General features: G+C 34.0%; 1 protein-coding gene across 1 annotated transcript in view; it reads left to right on the top strand.

Annotated features, from left to right (window-relative positions):
• SPOCK3 (SPARC (osteonectin), cwcv and kazal like domains proteoglycan 3) overlaps nucleotides 1–21653 on the top strand; it is a 300134-nt gene that overhangs the window by 190339 nt on the left and 88142 nt on the right. The gene's annotated exons all lie outside the window — the stretch shown is intronic.

Here is a 21653-nt window from a genome sequence, read left to right as displayed (position 1 = left end):
CAGAAACAATGGAGGCATGAAGACAATGGAATTACACTTGTGAAATGCTCAAAAAATTATGAAACCAGAAATACCTACAAAATCAACTTTCAAAATTGAAGGTTATAAAAAAGTTTTAAAAAAACGAGAATTGAAAATTCATTATCCGAAGACCTTCCACTGCGAAAAAGTCCTGAAGGTTGTTCTTTAAGTGAAAAGGAATCCATCCATGTTTTATCAGGTCTACAGGAAAAAATGGAACACACTGGAAATATTACATATGTTGGTAGAATTATGTATGTAAATGTATATGTTTAAAAATTTGTTTAAATTGACTTTAGAATATAAGTAACAATGTTCATTATTGAGTTTATGCACATTGTATTTATATGTATACAAATTTTGTCATATATTACTACATATATATTTAGATACACATTTAGAGGATATTTTGGGTTTAAAATTCTGCCTTTTGAATACTATGGGATAGCATGAAATAAAAATAAACGATGACATCCTGTGTGCCCTACTTATTGTAAATGGTTATGACTTTGTGTGCATTCTGAGTTGCTATTTTCTAAATGCTCAGAGAGGACCTGATATATAGCAATAGCTATATGTTTGAGATCTGATGTCAAAGTACCTTTAAATCCCATGGTATCATGGGTTGATCTGCTGTGCTTTAAATTTTTATTCCTATTTTAGTTAGTTTTCTTCTTGCCTTTGAAAGTATTGAATTATGAATCCTGATGGGGAGAAAGGAAATGTTTATGCATAGGTGAGTTCTTAGGATAAATATAAATTATTTAATAAATAATGTGTTTAAGAAGGGGGACCTATGTTTATCCCTTAATGCATTTATCCATTAAAAATTTATTGACCACCTACTACATATGAACTATAACAGAAGGTGGTAGTATTGCTCTCAGAGTATACAATCACATATGGCATATAAAATAAGGAACTGGTGGGTTTATTATGAAAAGTGAGTACAGATGTTGTGGAAACAGAGGAATAGAACACATGGGTATAATAATCTAGCCTGATATTCTCGTGACATGCCCATTAAATTATATTTTAAATCATACCACTAATCAATGTGTTTTATCCAATGAATCTTGATATCTAATAATATAATAATGTTCTCTCTTGTTTAGGTTTTGAAAGTCAGATGAAAATAAATTCTGACACTGGGATAAAAACAAGTTTCAAATTGTGCCACCAATGAATTTGTATTCATTTCCTCCCATTGAGAAGTGGTGAATGTTAGCCAAGGGCTTTGTATAAAAAGGAAATCAACAACATTTTCTGTGTGGAATATTTAATAGCACATTTTTAAAAATTGGATAAAATAATAAAGTGTCAGTTTTACATGAATATTGGCTATTCAGTAATACCTCCTGGGGTTTGTTAATGAATTTTAAATCCGGAAATTTTTGGCTGTTTGGTGGCATTAAAAATTGTCTTTGTGTTAAAGTGCTTATTCTAAATCTGTTTAATATATGTCATTACCAACAATGATAATTCAAGAATAAATCCTAACTGATAGAAAAGGTTAACTTCTTATAATGAATACAAAAGGAACATTTGTACCATTCTGATAATGTTAACATATTTCCAAATAATAAACTAAGTTTAAAAAATTATATATATATATATATATATATATATATATCTTTGTTTACTCATATTTCTATTTAGCTCTCTAAATCGTATTTTTATTCACCTGTAGACAATAACAACGAGGGGGTCCTGCTTAACTATTTTTAGTAATGGTAGGAAATTTATAGGACAAAAAATTGTAATCAGGTAGAGGGTCAGGCGGTCTGATATCAAGGGGCACAGAAGTAGTAGAGCTAAGGTTTGGGAAAATTAGTAAGATTGATCATGTGAGTTACTACTACAAGAGGCATGGATACAAATTGGAGATATTTTGACTGTAGCAAAAAGAGGTAAATTGTGCTTGGCATGAAGTAAGCACAGATGATTGAATGACTAAAGGAATGCTATTTATTCAATAAGAACCTATAATAGACTAGGTAATATATAGTCACTTTTGAAACTAGCTATTATGAGATGTTTACAAGCTGGGATTTTCATGTTTTAATGAGAACCATGGTCATTGGGGACTATGGAGTTTCATCTGGTGATTCAACATGATATTTTCCATAGTTGAATTTTGACATTGATTTGTTCTTTGGTTGAAAATATAGTAAGTCATTTTCAACAGCTGCCTAGTGCTTTCCTTTTATTTCTGAGAGCTCACAAATTCTATGGGAGTTCTGAAAATGTTTTTAAAAATAATTTCCTGATGTTGGAGCATTATAATGTAGTCTAAGATGACATCCAATCATTTAGATACAAATGCAAAGAAAATAAGTTTCCAGCAGTACACCTTTCTTCTTACATCCCATCTCCTACATCTGTTCTGGCTACAATATTTCTAATTAGAAGTGACATTTGTGTTACCTGTAGAAGATTCTCTAATTTTTTGGTAATTATGATACAAACACTGACCTGAAAAATGTCCTATTTTAACACTTTAAGTTGATGATGGCAAGGACTATGAAATGTCTGAGTTCACCCTGATTGCAAGATTCCAAGTTATCCTGACACAATTTCATGGATGCTGGAAAAAGTCACAAGTTCACTGGGTCAGAAAAAGAGCATCATTTTACTTACATGATAGCAGTAGCCAGAATGAAACCATTAGCACAGGTTCCTTGAGCCCTAGTTTCCACAGGATAATATAAGGGCTGTCTGCCACCTGTACACACAGTGATTTCTATTATAAGACATGTACCCCAATATCTTATAAGGAATGAAGTAGACAGAACAATGGCTTCCAAAAGATATTTAAGTCTTAATCCTGGAAAATAAGTTAAGGTGGAAGATGTAATAATGTTGCTAATTTGCTGACTTTATGTGAATTTCATGGATGAATTTCATGGATTATCCAGGTGGGCCAGTGTCACCGTAAGGGTCCTTAGATGTGGAAGAGTGAGGCAGAAGAGTCATATTCAGTGATGTGGTATCAGAAAGATGGCTTAGAGGGGGGAAGGGGGCCAAGAGCCAAGGAATGGGTACCCTGCCAAGAGCTAGGAAAGACAATAGAACAAATACTGTCCTAGAACTTCCAGAATGAAAACCCTCTTTATATGTAGATTTTAGCTCAGTGGGACCCATGTTACATTTCTGTCATCCAGATGTATGTAATAAATTTGTGTTGTTTTAAGGCATTTAAAATTCTGGTAATTTGTATTCAGTGTAATACATGGGGACTGTTAGCAAACCTGCCCAACCTTCCCCTAGAGCAAAAGGAGAAATTTAGAAAGCTTTGAACTTTATTTTTTTAAGCTCCCTTTTAATCCCCCCTTGGGATACCTTATTTTCTTACCATTTGGGTTGATCATATACGGATTATATTTTCTGGGACATGTATAATGGGGGAATATAATGGGGTTAAGAGACAGTTAATTTTGCTTAGATCAGTCCTAGTTTTGACCTTGGAGCCTGAGAGTGGGTCTACAAAGACCACATAATTGTGCTATGCTGTTTTTTAAAGCTAAGCCTTGTAACAATGGCAGAAGCAGCAACATTGGGAGTAATCTGACTCCCCAGGTGTCTCTACCTAGTGACATTTGAACTTAGTCCTTTTGATTAAGAGTCCAGCATTCCTTAAAGTTGAAGGATGTATGACTGAACAGGGAAATATTTGATCCAACATGATGATGTATAGGTACTTGAACCAATAATACAATTAAGAGATAAGGTCTTATTTTATAGTTGCAGAAGCTGTCCCTATTGGTAATATTAGCAATGTACACATGCAACTCTTTCTGCAGAACAGAAATATCTGTATAAGTTTTATTACAGAATTTAGATCAACATCAAACAGCTGAAGAAAGAATGATATGCCTAAACAAGCTAAGAACTTAAAATAATATGCTCATCCTCATGCGCTGAGGCATGTTTCTCTGTCTTAACATCCTCAAATGTGTGCTGCCAAATTAATAGGCATTTTAACAGATTGTGTGTTGAAAGTGCAAAATAATGTAAGTTTTGTTGTTGTTTGTGTTGCTGTTTATAAAGAGGCTGAGTTCCATCTATTAATACAACCAGGGGATATCTCATGCTCATTGGAACTTTCAATAATGTTAATTCATAAGTACATACAAAACACATTGGGGCAGCAAATGGTTTTTAAATAGTAGTGTCAAGCTAAGTAGCAATCGTGTGATTGAGATAAAAACTGAGAGTGAGACCTTTCATAATTAAAGACCTATATTGCTTAATAGCAAATTGTTCTGTAGTAAGACTTAACCATTATGATGTGTTATATTATGTGTGTGTCTGTGTGTGTGTGTGTGTGTGTGTGTGTGTGTGTGTGTGTGTCTAAACTCCTTAATGCTCAGAGAAGCTATAAGAAGTAAGCATCATTATGACTCCTACTTCTCAGGGTCAGAGGAACTGGCAAAGTGAAGAAGATGATTTTGAACACTCTCAATCTTCCTCTACAGTTATTTTCTTAATAACTATTTTATACTTGTTAAGTGATTGGTGTATTTTTCTTCTTTGATTTATCGTTAAATTGCAAGTATAGAAACCCTCAGAAACTATCTTTTGAAAGCTTATGGGTAGATCTTCTTTTCTTTTTGTTCTTTTTTTTAAAGTATATTTTATTGATTATGCTGTCCCAATTTCTCTTCCCCTTGCTCCCCTCCACCCAGTATCTCCCTTCCCTCAAGCAATCTCACCCCCCCTTAGTTCATGTCCATGGGTCATGCATATCAGTTCTTTGGCTTCATCTTTCCTATATTATTCTTTTTTAAATTAATTAAATAAATAAATTTTTGGAGGACCCCCGCTCTGTAACAATTCCCCCCTCTCAGACTTAAGACCCTTTATAATCTTATAAAGGATAATGGGCGAAGGTCTCATGCCCCTCTAGCTGCTTCAAGCTGGACATGGTCATTGTCCTACCTACCCTTGGGTCCAGAAATCCCTAATAAGTGTTGGGGGGTTGAGGGGAGGGTGGCCTTCCCACATGGGGAAGGATCTTGCAGACTCCAGGTCAGTTGGCTATTCCTGGGCAATGGCATGCTCAGTAGGATTAAGGAATAGCTAACAGAACCCAAAAATAAAAATTCATCCAGGCTTCAAGGATAAATTTGAACCATTAATTTGAATACCATCAGAACTCTTTGCATCTGTTTCAATTTTTTTCTCATAAGAGACTGCCATCTCAATGTCTCTGCCCATGACTACAATGTTTACATACATAGTGTCAAGAGACTAGCTGAATAGATTAAATGGGATACATGTAATTTTTTTTGATGCATGCCAAGTTATTCCCCCAAAACTTCTTCAATACCTTAATCATCAAATTATGAGAATGCCTAATTATGCACATCTTTATTTAGGTTATATATTTATGTTTAGTATGTTTGTACATTTCTATGAGTGCAATTATCTATGCATCTGTGTTAAACATTTTGTGTTTATTTTTTAAATTTTATAGGTGTAATTCACATATTTACAAGCTTTATTTTGAATTTTAATGCTCATGCTTTGACATTTTTGTGAATTTTGTGGGTGCAAATGGTATCAGTTCACATTGTGTGTTTCTGAAGTTGAATTTATTTTTTGTGTATTTTACTATTTCTAGTTTATTTTTTATTGCCCAATTATGTCATTGGTCTATATTTTCACTTTTGGCAATTTGTTAAATATATTCAGGATATTCTAGTCATCATTTAAATAAATGTAAAATTCTAAATCTACAGCTGCCAGATTAATCATTTTTTGGAAGAAGAATGGTTGTTTCTTTTCCTATTCTACAACCTTTGATGGACCCAATTTTCTTATATGCAAAGAATTCACTGCTCAGTCCTTGAGTTGTTCTACAATATCATATGCAGCTTTATTCCAACTGTTCTGTTCTAAGACCACTCTGAGATTGACCAGACTGGATTTCTTAAAACCTGATCAGTCATGGGCCTGCCCATTGAGATTGTTTTGCTTTCTGTTTCTTGCTCATAAACACACACAACTCGCCAGTTTCAGTGTTTATCCTATTCTGATTGCAAGCACAATTTGCTACTCTCTGATCCAAGCATTGATTTAGCTGACCTGGCTAACTGGATGGAACTTCTTTTGTCTTTACAATTCTAGATGCAATTGCCACACTCAGTGAAGAGGCTGACCTGCTGCAGAAGTGCTTTTATTTTTATGACATTGTATGAGTAGCTGTGCTCCCTTATCAAAGTCTGCCAAAGCTCTTAAGATTGATTATTTTATACTCCAGCGTAATGAATATTCTGAGAACAAATATATCTATGTATCCTTCTGAGTAAGGTCTAAGTGTTTTATATTCAGTGATTTTTTTTATGTTTCCCACCTGAAGTTATTTCTCCCTCTTCTATAACTCATAGAAATTTATATCCCTCATTGTGGCTTTTCACTATTGTATGAGTGGTATCTACCACCTACTAGGTCTATAACTCACCGTGTCCTTTCTAGTTTTGCATTCTCCATATCAACCTACACAAAGCCTTGTTTTGATAGTAAAATGTAAAAAAATTAATTGAAATAAATGAAACTTTTAAAAGAATAATCCTTAAGTTATCCAGGATTTTGCTTCTCAAATCAAACTATATTTTGATATTTTTACCATGAGTATATACTACTTTCATAATAAGAAAAATAGCTTCATGTGAGTTATTAAATTCCTTCCTTAGGAGAGAGTTCCAAAATGATTCAATCTAATTAGACAAAAATGTTTCAATTATTATGTTAGTGTGTACTTTATCGTGCTTCATTTGCAAAATAAGAATTAAAGGCAAATAATAAAATATTTAATAATGTAGTGCCTACTCCCTTAATTAAAGTCTGTGTTTACTTTCTTATAATGACTATTTTTCTTATTTTTATCATATAATATATATGCTATATTTATAAAATAGTGATATTATAATTATGAGTTACTAGTAATTAATAAATATCTCTAGACCTCTCTCTATAAGATATAAAAACTATAGTTATATTTTAAGTAAAGATGGTATTTCACATTCTTATTATATTTTTTCTTATTCTCCTACATTCCTTGGTAATTTAATCTCTTCCCCATTTAACCTATTTTTCTCATTTCTTTCCTAAGCATTAATTAGTTGGAAAAAGTCACAGACTCTATTTTCTAACTTAGACACATCTTTCTCGGTCACTCCTTATTTCTTTCTTTATCTTTTTTCTCAGTTAACAGGAACCAGGTAAACAATGTCAAATGAGCAAACCATGTTTGCAATGAGCACACTTCACACATTCTAAAATAATTAAAAAGTAATTGATACTATGTTAACCCTGGCTGGTTTGGCTCAGTGGATTGAGCGTCGGCCTGCGAGCTAAGTGTCGCTGGTTCGATCTTCCAGTCAGGGCACATCAGAGAAGGAAAACTCTGATTCCAAAAAACCTCCGCTGCCTTGCGGCATACCTCTTCAGGGGAAAGGCTAAGGGAGTAAACCCCGACAGAAAATCCGGAGCCGGAGTCCCTAAGGCGGTTTGACGTTGTAGTCAACACCGGCAACTCCTGCGGCGCACCTGAAGCCAAGCTGTATTGACTCCGTCTTTCCCTTGGACCCTTCAGCTGCGAAGAGAGGGGGGGTCTGCTGCATGGGCAACAGCAGACCCTCCATATCACCCTGCCCAGGCTCTGTAGCTTCAGCTCCACTGGAGAGGACACTCCAGCGTCATCGCAAGATGTCGATTCAACACGGGAGGAGACAGATACCGTGTCACTCCCGAGTCGGACTGCACAGCCATTCTCGGCGCTGCAGATAGACTCTTAAGAAGCTACACCATTGTCTCTCGAGACGGACGGCTGCCGACAACGGATTGATACTATGTGTACTTAAAGCATCCATTGGATGCTTGTCATATTTTATGAAGATTAATCTCTTTTTAACTGATTATGATAGAATATAAAATATCAACTATTTAAATAACACTCTTTAAGCTTGTCACTCTCCTCCTTCCCTCCAACTTATTTAATGACTTTAAGTTCAGAAAAGGAGAGAGGACTTCTCTTCCTTGGTCAGGCCTTTCAGGTGCCCATGTGAGTGTCCTTCCTAAACATTTGTGGAAGGAATGAATGTGTTCCTCAGTTCTAGGGATACAGCGGTGAACCAAGAGGCAAATCCCGTCTTCACAGACTTTACCTTCTAGTAGAAGGAGCAAGAAAAGAAGCAAATTAAATAAACATTCGCTTAAATATCTTCTCATCTTGGACATAGTCACCTTATTTCAATTGTAACACTTCTCCATGCCTGACTCTAACCCCTCTCCTCTTCCCTGATCATTCTCTATAACACTCTATACCTTCTATCTATTTATTGTATTCTGTAATTAAGGGAATAGGAGAATGAATCAAAATAGTTGCTTTTTTGAAACAAAACCATTGTGAGGTCAAGGATAAGAATCAAGGCCTGGAGACTTGTTAGGAAGTCATGATAAGTGGGTAAATTTGTAACACATTTAAAGAAAGACCCAACTATTTTTGCTTCAGGTTTTGAGAAACAGAGCGGAGTCAATGGCATCTTAGGGGCTGTAACTTGAGTGACTAGAGATATGGATTTGCAGTTAAGTTGGTTGGGGAAGACTTAAGGAAAGAAATATTGGGGGCGAAGAAACCAAGAGTTTAGATTGGGCTACATATTTATGCATGGTTTTGTTCTTTCAGAAGAAACAAAGGGTAAGTGCTCTAAGAGAATAGTGTGGTTTCAGGACCCCCCTACATTTAGTAGTCCATGAGTTTAAGTTGAGGCTAAATACTGAGATTGTGTGCTTTCCTTCAAACGTGCATCTGCATGGGGGCAAGGGCAGAGGTGGGGTTTTGCTAATTGTGTGTGATGAAGTGAGGGGGGGTGTGATTTTAGCAGTAGATCACAGACTCTAAACTGGCAAAACAGAGAAAGGAGGACATAAGTAAGGTGAGGAAGATTGAAAAAAATTGCTGGTTGGGATATAGGAGGGATGGAGCTTGGATTAGAGATCATGCAGCCTGTAGAGTGTTACTGGTAATAATACAAACTGATGTGGAACCACAGAGATGAGTGTCTGGTGTTGGGTAGAAGACAAGATCATTGTTATCAAGGGTATTGACAATATCTATATGGAAATTAAAATCACCAAGAAATATGTTGGAGTGAGTGACAATGTACCAGGAGCGAAAGCCATTGAGAAATAAGTAGGACACAGGGTCTATAGATGACTGTAAAAATGACAGATGGAAATGTCTGATGATGTAAGATTCAAATGTGGGTGTTTTTAGGGAAGTGACAAAGAGTGAGGGGCAAGGGAGACATCTATCTTGCTCATGTTATGAGTCACATGAAATGATACAAAAACTTGAGAAGGCTGAAGAAGTAGTGTCTTTAGGAGACTTGCAACTTTGTTAAGAGCAAGAACAGGAAAGAAGTGAACAAACTTATAAATCAAATATTTGCAAAAGAAAACTTAATTACTAATTTATAGCTGCATGCTTTTGGAAATACTGGAAACTATGTTTATGGGCTACTGAAATGTGCTGTTTATAATATGGAGGTAAGCCTTTTGAGCCCCTATTGGAATAGGAATAGTGTAGCAGGCAGGCCAAGGAAGTAAATGAGATTTTTCAAATAAAAGAAATGTAAGGATTAGGACAGTCCAATATTTTTTTCAAAGTTCATATTTTTTTTCAGACAAGGAAGCTTGTATACATATTTTTTTTTTGTTCCAAACCACAAATACTAGCAAAGGATTTTGCATGTCAATATTTAACACATTGGAAACAAATATTCTGAAATTTTATTACAGTGATGGTTTCCTGATTCAGCAAATTTCCTAAAAATCATTGAATTGTATAGTTAAGTGAATGAAGTTTAAGGTATGCATATTATACTTCAATAAAACTATTTTTTAAAAGTAAACCGAGAATGTTTTAAAATAGCATTTAAGCAATAAAACTAGAAGCAACAATTCCAAAAATTAAATGTAGTTCCAGTGAGGTTTAGCAGGAAAAGCTATGTTTGTTTATTTTGTCAGTCTTGTAATTGGAATAGTAATACATTATACCCTTTGATTCAATAATCTCATCTCTGAGAATGTTTTCTAAAGAAAATAAGTTAAAGGAGGCCAAGCAACATGCAGAACTTTGCTTACAACAGCAATTTTCTCCTTGGTAGCAGTATTATAAATGAGTAAGGTTGAACATTCAGTAAATTATGCAATATTTGTACTGTAGAGATTTGTGCAACATGATCACTTTGAGACTTTGGAAAAAATGAGCAATAGTGGAAAAGGATAAATAATGATAAATTGTTGTTTCAAAAGTGCAAGTTAATATTAGGAAGTGAAAGAGTACTTGTAATTTCTTAAGAAATTTGGTCTCTATGCTAGGATATCAAGTATAATATTTAGTGATATTTTGAAGTGAATTTTAAGGACAATTGGCATATTTATATTACCTTAATGATCACAGACTGAGAAAATTATTGTACACTTTAAATCAAAATATTTGGGGATTTTTGGAAGGTGATGTTGGTTGTTTTGTACACATTCTCACTTCTGTATTCCACAATTGTTTCTTGTCCATCTACTCTGTGTCAGGCACTGTTACAGGCTGTTGAGGTGACGTCTGTGAGAGCAATAGACGCACCATCCCTCCCCACAGGGCACTTATATTAGCATATAGAGAGAAAAGCTGTAGTCATATAATAAAGGCAAAAAAATATTTTGAAAAGGGCTAAGTGCTATAAAACGTGTTTAGCAAGGTATGGGGGATATAGGCAGGGAGAAAGACAATGGTCAGACTGCAGCATTAAGGAAGGTGGTCAAGGAAGCGTCATTGTGAAGATGATGTTTGAGCAAGGATTTGAAGAATTGCAGAAACTAATCAGTTGATTCTCTGCTGAAGAGTAATTTAGGCAGGGAGAAAAGCCACAGCAGAGGCTTAGAACAGAACATGGTAGCATATGCTGAAACTTCAAGGATATCAAGCAATGTGGCTGAAGCTGAGTGAGCCTGGGTGATCCAAGTGGATAAGCTCAGAGAACTAAGAGAAGACCTAATTACATAAGACTTCGTACACCATTGTGCTCTGAATGAAATTTGGAAGCAGTAGGGTCCTGAACAGAGGAGTAAATGGCCTGTGTTATTTTTGAGATTACTCTGGTAACTGTGTCAAGAATATAGTGACAGGTTTGGGAAGGGGTGGGGAGGAGGTGGGAGAATGGCAGAAGGGGAGGCAGGGTCCTGTTAAGAAATTTTGCAATAACCCAAACACAGCTTCTATTATCATGATACCAGTGAAAATGGGATGGCTGGTTAAGACTTGCATGTGTGTATTTTTGGAAAGTTTTGTTAAAATAACAAAAACACACAAACTATTTAAATTGAATGCAGTCAATGTTTTCTTTTCTCATATGGGGAAAAAAAAGAGAGAGAGACTATGTTCACATATTTTCTTCCAAAATAACTGATTAAACAGCTTCCACATGTCATAATTTTACATAATGAGGGTTCTAAAATGGCTCAAAATTGCAGTAAGTCACTTTCATTAAGCCATGAATATTGAATAGCAATTATTGCTTAATAGACTTTTTATAAGACACTATTTACAGTACAGCTGGTAAGTTGTTATAAATTCTCCTTGAATGTATCATGCAAATATCAACACCTGTGATACTTTCAGAGTATTAAACCAAATTCCACAGGGTATTATAAGTCTAATCTTTTCTGCTCCATAGCTTTTGAGTTTTTTGCTCATTGACATTATTTTTTACATCTTGTTTCAATAGATTAGTGTCCATTTACTGCACAAAAATTATATAGTTTTCTGTGGATGTTGGGGGTTGTTTTGAGGGAAAAGTTCTCTCAGTATTTCTAGAGGTCATATCCCCATTTCCTTATCAGGCCAATTCATTAAAAAATTACTTCAAGAAATATAAACACAAAATATTATAAACTCAAATTTTGGATTTAACAACTATATTTTTATGTGTGGTTATGCTTTTAGAAAGCTAAAGAAGAAAACATTTAAATACATTTATAATACATCTTTAAAATGTCAAATGATGTTATATTAGTTCTTTATTTCTTTGTAGCAAGTTATTTGAAAACTGAGTGGATAAAAGCACAAACGTTCTCTGATTTAAGATCATTTCATGAGGTTGCCTACAAACTGTTCCCTGAGTTGGAGTCCTTTCAAGACTTGCCTGGGGCTGAAAGCTCCACTTCCCATCTCACCCCTGTGTTTCTTGGCAGGCGTCAGCAGCTCTTGCCTTGTTAGACAGAAGAGTTCAGCTCTCATCATTCCTGGGAGCCCCACCAAGGGACTGACCACTCACAACGCGGCAGCTTATCTATTAGAACCCCTGCCCCCAGCCACAAAAAGTACATCTTTATCTACTAAATAACTTTTCTCCCTTCAGATTTCAGTGCAGTTATTCTTTGCATGGTCACGGTCACAGTCTTACATTAGTTTGGCTTTTTTTTTCTTTTTTAATTAACAATAGCTTCCCACACTGTTATCTTCGTAAGAAGAAAGGTCTTGGGATATTTGTTTTTATTGCCTCAGAGTTATTGTATTTATGTTGACCACTTTTATTCCCCATTGTCTTGCATAGTTCACTTTTTTATCATAAATATTTACTGAAAGTATGAATGAAAAAATAATGAATTCATAGTATGGGTGCACTAAGTCTGAGCTACATTCTGCAAATAAGTTTTTGTGATTTATTTGCATTCCCCTTAAGTCTAGCAAACTAATTTTCAATTATCCTACATTATTAAAATCTGTCTTATCTTTCTGAGGATGAGTTTTGAATCAAAAAAATTTAGGTTCCAACTTTTACTAGTACTTGATAGAACATGCCATTTAACTATATAGAGCCTTTATCTTGCTTTATAAATACAGATTACAATACCCATATTATATGGTTCATGGAATTTAATGGAAATATTTGTGTGTATAGACTTTCTCTCTGTACCTAATCAGGCATATAGCACACACTTAAAAAAGTGTTGGTGCCCTTCATCTTGACCAGAGATATTCATTATTGCAAATGAGCACATCCTTTCTTGGGACTCTCTCCTCCCTATACACCTGCAATGTTACACTATATGATTACTCCTATTTAACTTACGTTACTAGTATTGTATGGTACTTGTTGACCAACTAAATGTTGTTTAGTTTCTTCTCTTCTTTTCCTTCTCTTTTTCTCTTGTTTTCTCAATATGTGTGCTTCCCACAGTATCTTCTTTTATTTTTTTCCCCTACATTCTATTTTTCAGAGATTTGTGTCCACAACTGAAGCTATTGTCTTTATATTTCTTGGCTTAAATTCTAAAAGTTGATACTTATATTTATTTCTGGATTCCAGTTATGAACTTGCAATTACCTACTAAACATTTTTTTAACCAGACTGACTACCAGCATCTGAAATTCAAAATGTATATAACCAAACTAATTACCAACATATATGTATATATTCATTTCATTTCATAGAAATATAATTTTTCATTACCAAACCAGAAGTATCTGGCTCCTTTCTGCACCTGATGCATGTCTGAGTTTTGTCTATTTTCCTTTCACAGGTGTCTTTCAGGTCTGTCCCTTTCTTATTGTTTCTCTGCTTTCACTTTTGTATCTTTATGAATTTGTAGCTTGACAATTCTGTACCTTCTTACCTGGCCTTAACTCTGTCATTCTTCCAATGACACTATGCTAACTTTTCAAAATCACTTATTCTAGCCATCTATTAAAAAAGTGTGTTCAAACATATGAACTCACATTACCTAGAGAATGAACTTGAAACATCTTTACCTGACAATCGAATTAATCAAAACCCCATAGACTCCTCAGGTGTGTTTCTTGTAACTCCTCGGCTTTACCGAACTTTTCTCAGCCAACTAGGACAATTGAAATTACTGAAAATTATTTTCAGTAGAAATACATTTTATATGTATATTTTAACTTACAAGTTACCCTGTAACTTATGCATTGTTTGTAGCCTTGATCACATCCCACCTTTCTAAGATCCTCTATGATAACCCTGGGAAAACGTCACTTCTCTACTTCCCCAACTTCTGGAAACGCATTCTCTTTTACGCTCATTTACCACTTACCACTTGATGTTTATTGTAGTTATTCTCTATGCACATATGCTATGAGATAATCTCTGTGACTTTGGCTTTGTTAACCACTTTTGCCTATGAAGTTCTTATTGTAGCTTATACTAAAAAAAAAAAAAAAAAAAAAAAAAAACAGAAATGTTCTGTACTGAGCAGGAAAAAGTAAATTTCAACTAAGCATTCACAGTATGTTAACTACAATGGAATCCAACCAAAAAAAATTAATATAAAAAGTAAATAGAAAAGCTCTAAATGTTTAGATATAAAACAATATTTTTATAAATAACCCATTATTAGAGAAAAAAACACAATTAAGATTAGCAAGCAATTTTAACTGAATTATAATAAAATAGCAAATATCACGATGTGAAGATTTTTGGGTTCTAGCTAAATCTGTGTTAGTGGAAATTATATAACATTAAAAATGTTTTTGTTAGAAAGGAAGGAAAGTTGAAAATTATCATTCTAAGTATTCAACCCAAGATGTTAGAAGAAGAATTGAAAATTAAAATTAAGAGAGTAGAAATAAGAAAATAATTATAAGGCAATTCATTATTAAATATGAATCAAATATACAATAGAGGAAATCAACTAACCTAAAAATACTTTGCCTGAAAACTAATAAGAAAGACTACCCTTAGGAAGAATGATCAAAACAAAAGAGAGAAGACACATCTCCAATATCAAACATGAAAATAAAAAAAGGAGCATCACTAGAGATGCTATAGACAACAGAGAGCTCATAAGAACTTATTAGTAACTGTATTAATGAATATGACACTGATCAAATGTAAAAATTTCTACAAAAATTTTTCTAGTGATTTAGAACAAAATAGAAAATCTGAAATATTTAGCGATTAAAGATTTTTAAAATTTTTTTCTCTAGGTGGAGTTGTTTTCATCATGAATTATTTTAGATATTAAAAGACGCAAACACAAATACTGTACAAACACTTCTGGATAATAGAATTTGTGCCAACTAATTGTGATTAATTTCAATATTAAAAGCTGACTAAAACTTAAAAACATTACGGGCTGATATTGCTCATGAATATATATTCACCATTCTTAACAAAACTAGCACATTCAATCCTATATAAAGAGTAATACATCAGAACACTGTTTATTCTAGGAAAACAAGGTTCCAAAGTCAAAGTAATTAAGAAAACAAATGAGATATACCTTATGATCCTCTCATTGAGATGCAGAAAAATTATTTTTTTAAATTCAATACTCATTTATGGTATATGCTTTTAACAAGCTGAAAATGGAAGGAAACTTTTAATCTAAACCTTCCAATCCCATTCTTGTATGAATGCAGTTATGTCTACTTCAATCCTTTTAGTAACTCATTATGATCTCTTTTATTTTATATATACCACATCTAAGCTGTCAAAAAATTCTTTTAGCTCTACCTTGAAAATACACTAGAATGCAACTGCTTCTCGTCATCCCTGTTGCTAGGATGTTTGTTCAGGCTACCATCATGCCATGCCTGCATTAGTGGAATTGCTTCCTTAACTACCTGTCCTCCTGTTTATACCCTTGTCTTATTTCAATCTTCTTCACACAGCTATAAGAATGACCCCTTTTAACTGCTTAAGTTCAGACTCTAATGGAACTTCTCATCACCCAAGGCAAAAGTGAAAGTCTTTTTAGTGGTTGGTATGACCTCTTCAAGAGCTTCATGGGGTCTGGGATTTTACCCAACTTGCAGGCTGCAGGTTAGCCTGCCATTGTTTCCTGGCCGCTGGCAGAAGACTTGAGAATTCTGGGTTAGTCACATAGGACTTCGCTACTCACAGCAAAAACAGTAGCCAGAGCTTCCTAGTTGTGATGGAGCCTCCGTGTCCCTGAGTTCTGTGACTCTATCATGGACACCAGCCTGTGCAGCGGGCTACAATACAGGAGAAGAGCATGGAGCTTGTGGTCTCATCACTTCTAGTAAGTAGAAGAAAGCCTGCTCTTTGTCCATGGGCAGACAGTACTGCATATCTCAAGGTTACTTGCTGAAAATTCCATCTTAAGAAATAAGGTAACAAGCAGTCAGGGTTTATTTTTGGCATATCCAGCAAGGACATGTGGTCAGTACCCATGGTGGATTGCCCCTTCCAAGAGGCCCACAGATATGGACTCCCATTACAATTCTGCTTTTCTTATGCTCTTGCTCTTCCCTACTTATAAATCTTTGTTCTGACCTATTTGCTTTCCCTCAAATAGGTCAAGCCCCCCCCTCTTCCTGTGACCGCTTTTTCTTTTTAAAACTCAGGGTGACTTTCCTTGAAGTTTCCTTTGCTTGGAATTTTCATAGCTTACTCCTTCACCTTTTTTCACTTTTCATTTTCTCAAATATTAACATTTCAGCCTTTAGCATCCTATTTAAAACTGCAACACAATCACCTTCCCTTCTTTATTTTTCTTCAGAGTACTCATTACCATTTAAACTGCCTTTGGGAGGGCACTGAAGTAAGGCAGTAAGCATTTTGCCTTGGATTTGGAAATTCAAATTCTAGGAATTCGTGCTATAGAAATAATCAGAATAGACCTCCTATAGGCACATCAAATAGTACTTATCACAGCATTGTTTTATGTAGTAATAAATTATAACACATACGTACAGATAAGGAATATTTTTTAATAAAAACTCCTCAGACAGCTGACACAAAGAATCTTTGGGTGGTGATATTATGTGTGATTTTTGTTCTATTGATGTGGTCCCCTAACTTCTGGGTATTCCATATTATCTTCTGCTTATTTCCTTTTCTTTCAAGTTTCCCTTTGCATTATTTTTATATTGTTCATGTTTTTCCTCCTTTTTTATGCATTATTAAAAATTGTGAAGAGTTTGAGATTTCACCTTTATTGTAAGCAGACAAATTAACCTGTCTCAGTTCCATGGATTCTGGTAAAGACACCAGACCCCTGTGTCAGAGGCAGAGGACTTGGTAATCAAGCAGCGTGGGGCATAGGCACACCAGTTGATTCCTCTTGTTCTCAGTCCCATGGAGGCAATGTGGGGGCCCCGCTAGATACCTGCTCATGTTGTGGTTTACATTACAGGAGATAAATTCTGAGCTTAGATTTTAACCCAAGATTTTTATAGTGAGTAGTAAGCCTTCCTGCATTTTGCTTATTATCTTTATTGTTCTGAACAGTGAACAAATTTGCCCTTGCTTCTATAGGGAAACACACCTCTATGTTCCAAGGCAGTTTACAATACACTTATCCTTGAATAGATTGTTTAGATCAATTGGCCATTGGTACCATGTTTGCAAGAAATGCAGAAATGGGAGGAGGCTCACATGGAGAATAGGTTCCTAACATGCCTTACATTGTTAGTGATGATGATGAGGATGATAATAATAATTCATTTTTCTATTTGGAAGGAGAAATGAGATTTGCAGTTGAGAAAGAGAAAAGGAGAAACAGAATTGTTCCTTCAGTCAGAGAGGAATTCTCTGTGAAAGTGACTCAGAGCTGAGGTCTAAAGGATTTGTAGGAGATTTATAAAAAGTGATTTATACAGACATGCCAGATGGAGGGCAGAGTAGTGTGTAAACTCCACCCTGTGAAAAGAAAGCACATGAAAGAACTGAATGAAAACATCATGGCTGGGGTACCAAGTGTGTGGGGGGGGCTGTAGAGGTGGGAGAGCAGATGTTTCTCTCTTTCAGATCCACTGAAGGCCTTTGTTGTTTATCCACAGATCAAAAGGAAAGCATTGAGAGTTTTGCTTCTTTGTTTTTTGTTGTCTGGTTTTTTTGTTATTTTTGGGAAGCAAGAAACACAATTAGGTTTTTATTTTGAAAATCTCTTCTGACTTCAGTGTAGAGAAAAGATTCAGTGAAACCCATTAATGTTATTAGTAACATAATTTTAAATATTGGAGTGAGATTTGTGCAAAATCTGAATTTTGAGTAAAAATCAGCAGTCATATTTGCTCCTTCCCAGAGAATACCTTTATTAGCCAACTTATCAATGCATTTAGTTTCCAGTGTTTTTGTGCTAATTGGATTCTTGTGAAAACTATAAGTAGCTTCTTAAGTTAATTATTATATTGACCCCAGTGACCTTGCATGAAAGCTGTAGGGACATGAGGCATGCAGACTTCCCCGTGTTAGCAATGAGAGAATTCTGAATATCATATTGCTTAATATACATAGATAAAAGCCAGAGCAAATAAATTCAAATACATATATTGGTCTAATTCCATTCATCCACCCATCCATCATTCTATAAATGGAATAGACTATTTCCTGATGAAGTTAAATTGAGCAATCAAATTTTACAAATTTTACCTACATCTTATTTCAATGAGAAATTATTTAACATCCACTGAAACTGATATTTTAGCAAGAAAAAAATTTCCAACATTACAGTTTACTTATAAAATGTGAAACATCTTCAGAAGAGTTCATTGGTAGCTGGATTTTCTGAAAGAAACTTCAGTTAAAAACAAGGCTCATTAAAAAAAATAGAATGAATATTTCAATGTATATTGACTTAATTATCATATTGTTGCTTATATTTGGATATTACCAGAATTAGTCTGAATTTAAATGAAAAGTCTGAAATTATATGAGGAGTACCTATTTTGTAGGAAGAACATGACTGAAGTTTATTATTGAAAAGTACTCTCTTTAGGAATTTTTCTGATAAAAGAAATGTGATGTTTTGTCATTACTACTGAAAGTATAACTTATTAATAACTCATAGAAAATCTTTAATTGTACCTTTTTATACAAATTGTGGACTTATTAAACATTGTAAGTTAAACAATACTACATGCTAACATATGTTTAGACTTATTTCTGTGATTCAGGTATATGTGTGTACCTTTAAAAATGAATGTCAAATGCAATTTTCCTAAAGAAATACTATTAATAAATATGAAATGTGAGTTTCTGTTACTACTTGAGAAACATCACTATTCATATTATCTTACTCTATACCTCTATATCCATGCAATTGTAATGTATAAAATATATAGAAGTGCTGAGAAAGAAAGTAAAAGATCTAAAAGTCTGACAGAAATTAGGAAAACCTAGTAATAATGAAGAAGGTGGATCAAGTTCCCAACAATTTTCTGAGTAAGGCCTATTGAGAACTTAATATTGGTTCATCTGGCTCTTCAAAGGAGCTTAAAACTTTATTGTTCTCACCTGTAGCATATTCAGTATCAGAAAATATACCACAAGTGGTTGATATAAGAGAAATTAACTTTTCAGTGCAAATAAACACTAAGCATAAATTTAGTGTTCTAAACAATGAATCTAGGAGTATATAGAGAAGAGATACTAATTAATGCCAACTATCTATGTTTTTGAAAATAAATATTTTTGAGCACTTACAAGGGTGAGGCAAAAGTACATTTACAGTTATTTGTGTGGAAAATAATATATTAATGAATAAATAATCATACAAAAATAAACTCTTCTGCATACTTATAACTGTAAACCAACTTTTGCCACACTCTTTATATTAGGGAGTGTTCTTGTCACAGTGGTACAGATCCGAATAAATATATAGAAATCTGTTCTGCTGTGAAAGAGTTTAGATTCTATTGGGAGTAGATTGTTTATAAACAAAATTCAAATCTAGAGAATTAGATATCAGGTAAGCTAATGCAACATAAGTTGCTTTTTATCTACACCAGTGGATTGCTTTAAAATGATTCCAATTTCAGTACGAAAGGAAATGAAAACATTTTCTTGCCACTACCATGACTAAGCTGGAGTAATGTAAATTCTCACAGCAAGCATGAATATAAGAAATCATGAGTGTGTGTGTATCTGTGTGTGTGTGTGTGTGTGTGTGTGTGTGTGTGTCTACAAAAAAAATAGAGGAAGATATCAATGGAATCTCTAAAACAGCCCATTTACTCTCTTTGGCAAGTGACAAGTTGACATATTTATATTTTTTAGTTGCAAATCTAGAGTTTGTGTTTTATATTTAAAACAATTTTTAAAAGTGATCATAAAATAAATCTATCAAACCTGATATTTAGAGGTAAATATAAATTGATCTCTTGTCTTAGAGGATAATGCATGTTAACTTTCTTGTCTATACTTCATCTTATGATCATTTGAAAAGAAATGCAAATGTTTTCTGTAAGTGCCTTCTATGTTAATCTAAGTGTCTGACCTTTTTATAATGCAGTATTTTTTTAGTCCTTTCTCTTTGATTTATCTTCTCTCATGAAATGCTGCCTTTTTTATTTTTCATTTTTATGGTGCCAGCAGAATTATTAAAGAGCTGTCAATTGAACTATGGCTGTCATTGTCCCTTTTTACAAGGAGAGACTATTAAGCAGGATTTATGTCAATTTTGTAGAAATAGCTCCTTTCTACAGACAAAACACTTGTTGCTTATAATGATAGAATAAAATACTATAATCAAAGATGATAAAAACTACTCAAATATAGCATAAACAGTAAATGAGGAATGCTGGCAGCTTTTATATGTGTGAACACTTATTACTTTGTGTTTTATGGCTGAATTTTAACTACCCTTCTCCCTTCCTTCTCTGCCATGGTTCAGAGAAAAAGAAATTGTGTGATTTTTTATAATTGTAACTACTTTATTTTTGAAAGGGCAGGCATGCCTATAGCAAAAAAAAAAAAAAAAAAAAAAAAATTTTCCTAAAGAATGTCATTCAAATTTATCTTTCAGTAAAAGGATTAAATTCTCAATACTATGTAGTATTCAGGAATAAAAGAACTAGCAATATACTAAAAAAAGGTGTCCAAAATCAGCATAACTATGACTTTGCATCATGGCCAATATTCGTCATTGAAACCATGTTCTTTTCCATTTTTTAAATGAAAAGTTTCTAACAGACTGAGTAAAACTCATGGCACTTTGCTATCACTAGTTAACTCTATTAACCATGTACATCTTTTATATTAAAATTTTTCAAATATTATAATGAAATCTTTTTGAAAATTGACTTTTTACATGGGCTAAGACTAATAATTCAAGGTGGATGTGGCATAGGAATCACCGAGGAGGACAAAAACAAAGCTATGCAACACCTTATTTTTCAGTTAGTAAAGAAAGTAGTATAAACCTTGCTGTTACGTGTCAATGAAGCAACACATACTAAAAGCACTAAAGAACCAAAAAAATTTGGAAAAAAAAAGAAGTTCTTGATTTTATGGAAACACTGTACCGAAATGGCAAAATTGCTAATAAAAAATGTAACTGGATTCACAGCTTCATTCTAAGGATATTTAAGTTACTAAAATATTTTTGCTCCTTCTGTTGATTTTAGTGAAATCTTCTAGGGAAGATTTCTGATTCCAGCTCAGGAGCAAAAAATGTAGGAGCCACTTAGTGATATCAGTCAGTGGTCTCGATGTATCTGCAATGTGGACACATTAGGAAGGAAAACACAACATTCAACTCCTGAAACACTTTGACATCTCTGAGAATAAAATGAAGATTTTAAATATGCATGGAAATCTATCAGATTGCTCATGCATGCACTGGAAAAACTGAAAAATTAA

This window comes from Furipterus horrens, unplaced genomic scaffold, assembly GCF_987537825.1.
Source record: "Furipterus horrens unplaced genomic scaffold, mFurHor1.1.pri manual_scaffold_10, whole genome shotgun sequence".
NCBI lineage: Eukaryota > Metazoa > Chordata > Mammalia > Chiroptera > Furipteridae > Furipterus > Furipterus horrens.
The sequence above is the reverse complement of the archived record's forward strand: the minus strand, read 5'-3'. Positions and strand labels throughout refer to the sequence as shown.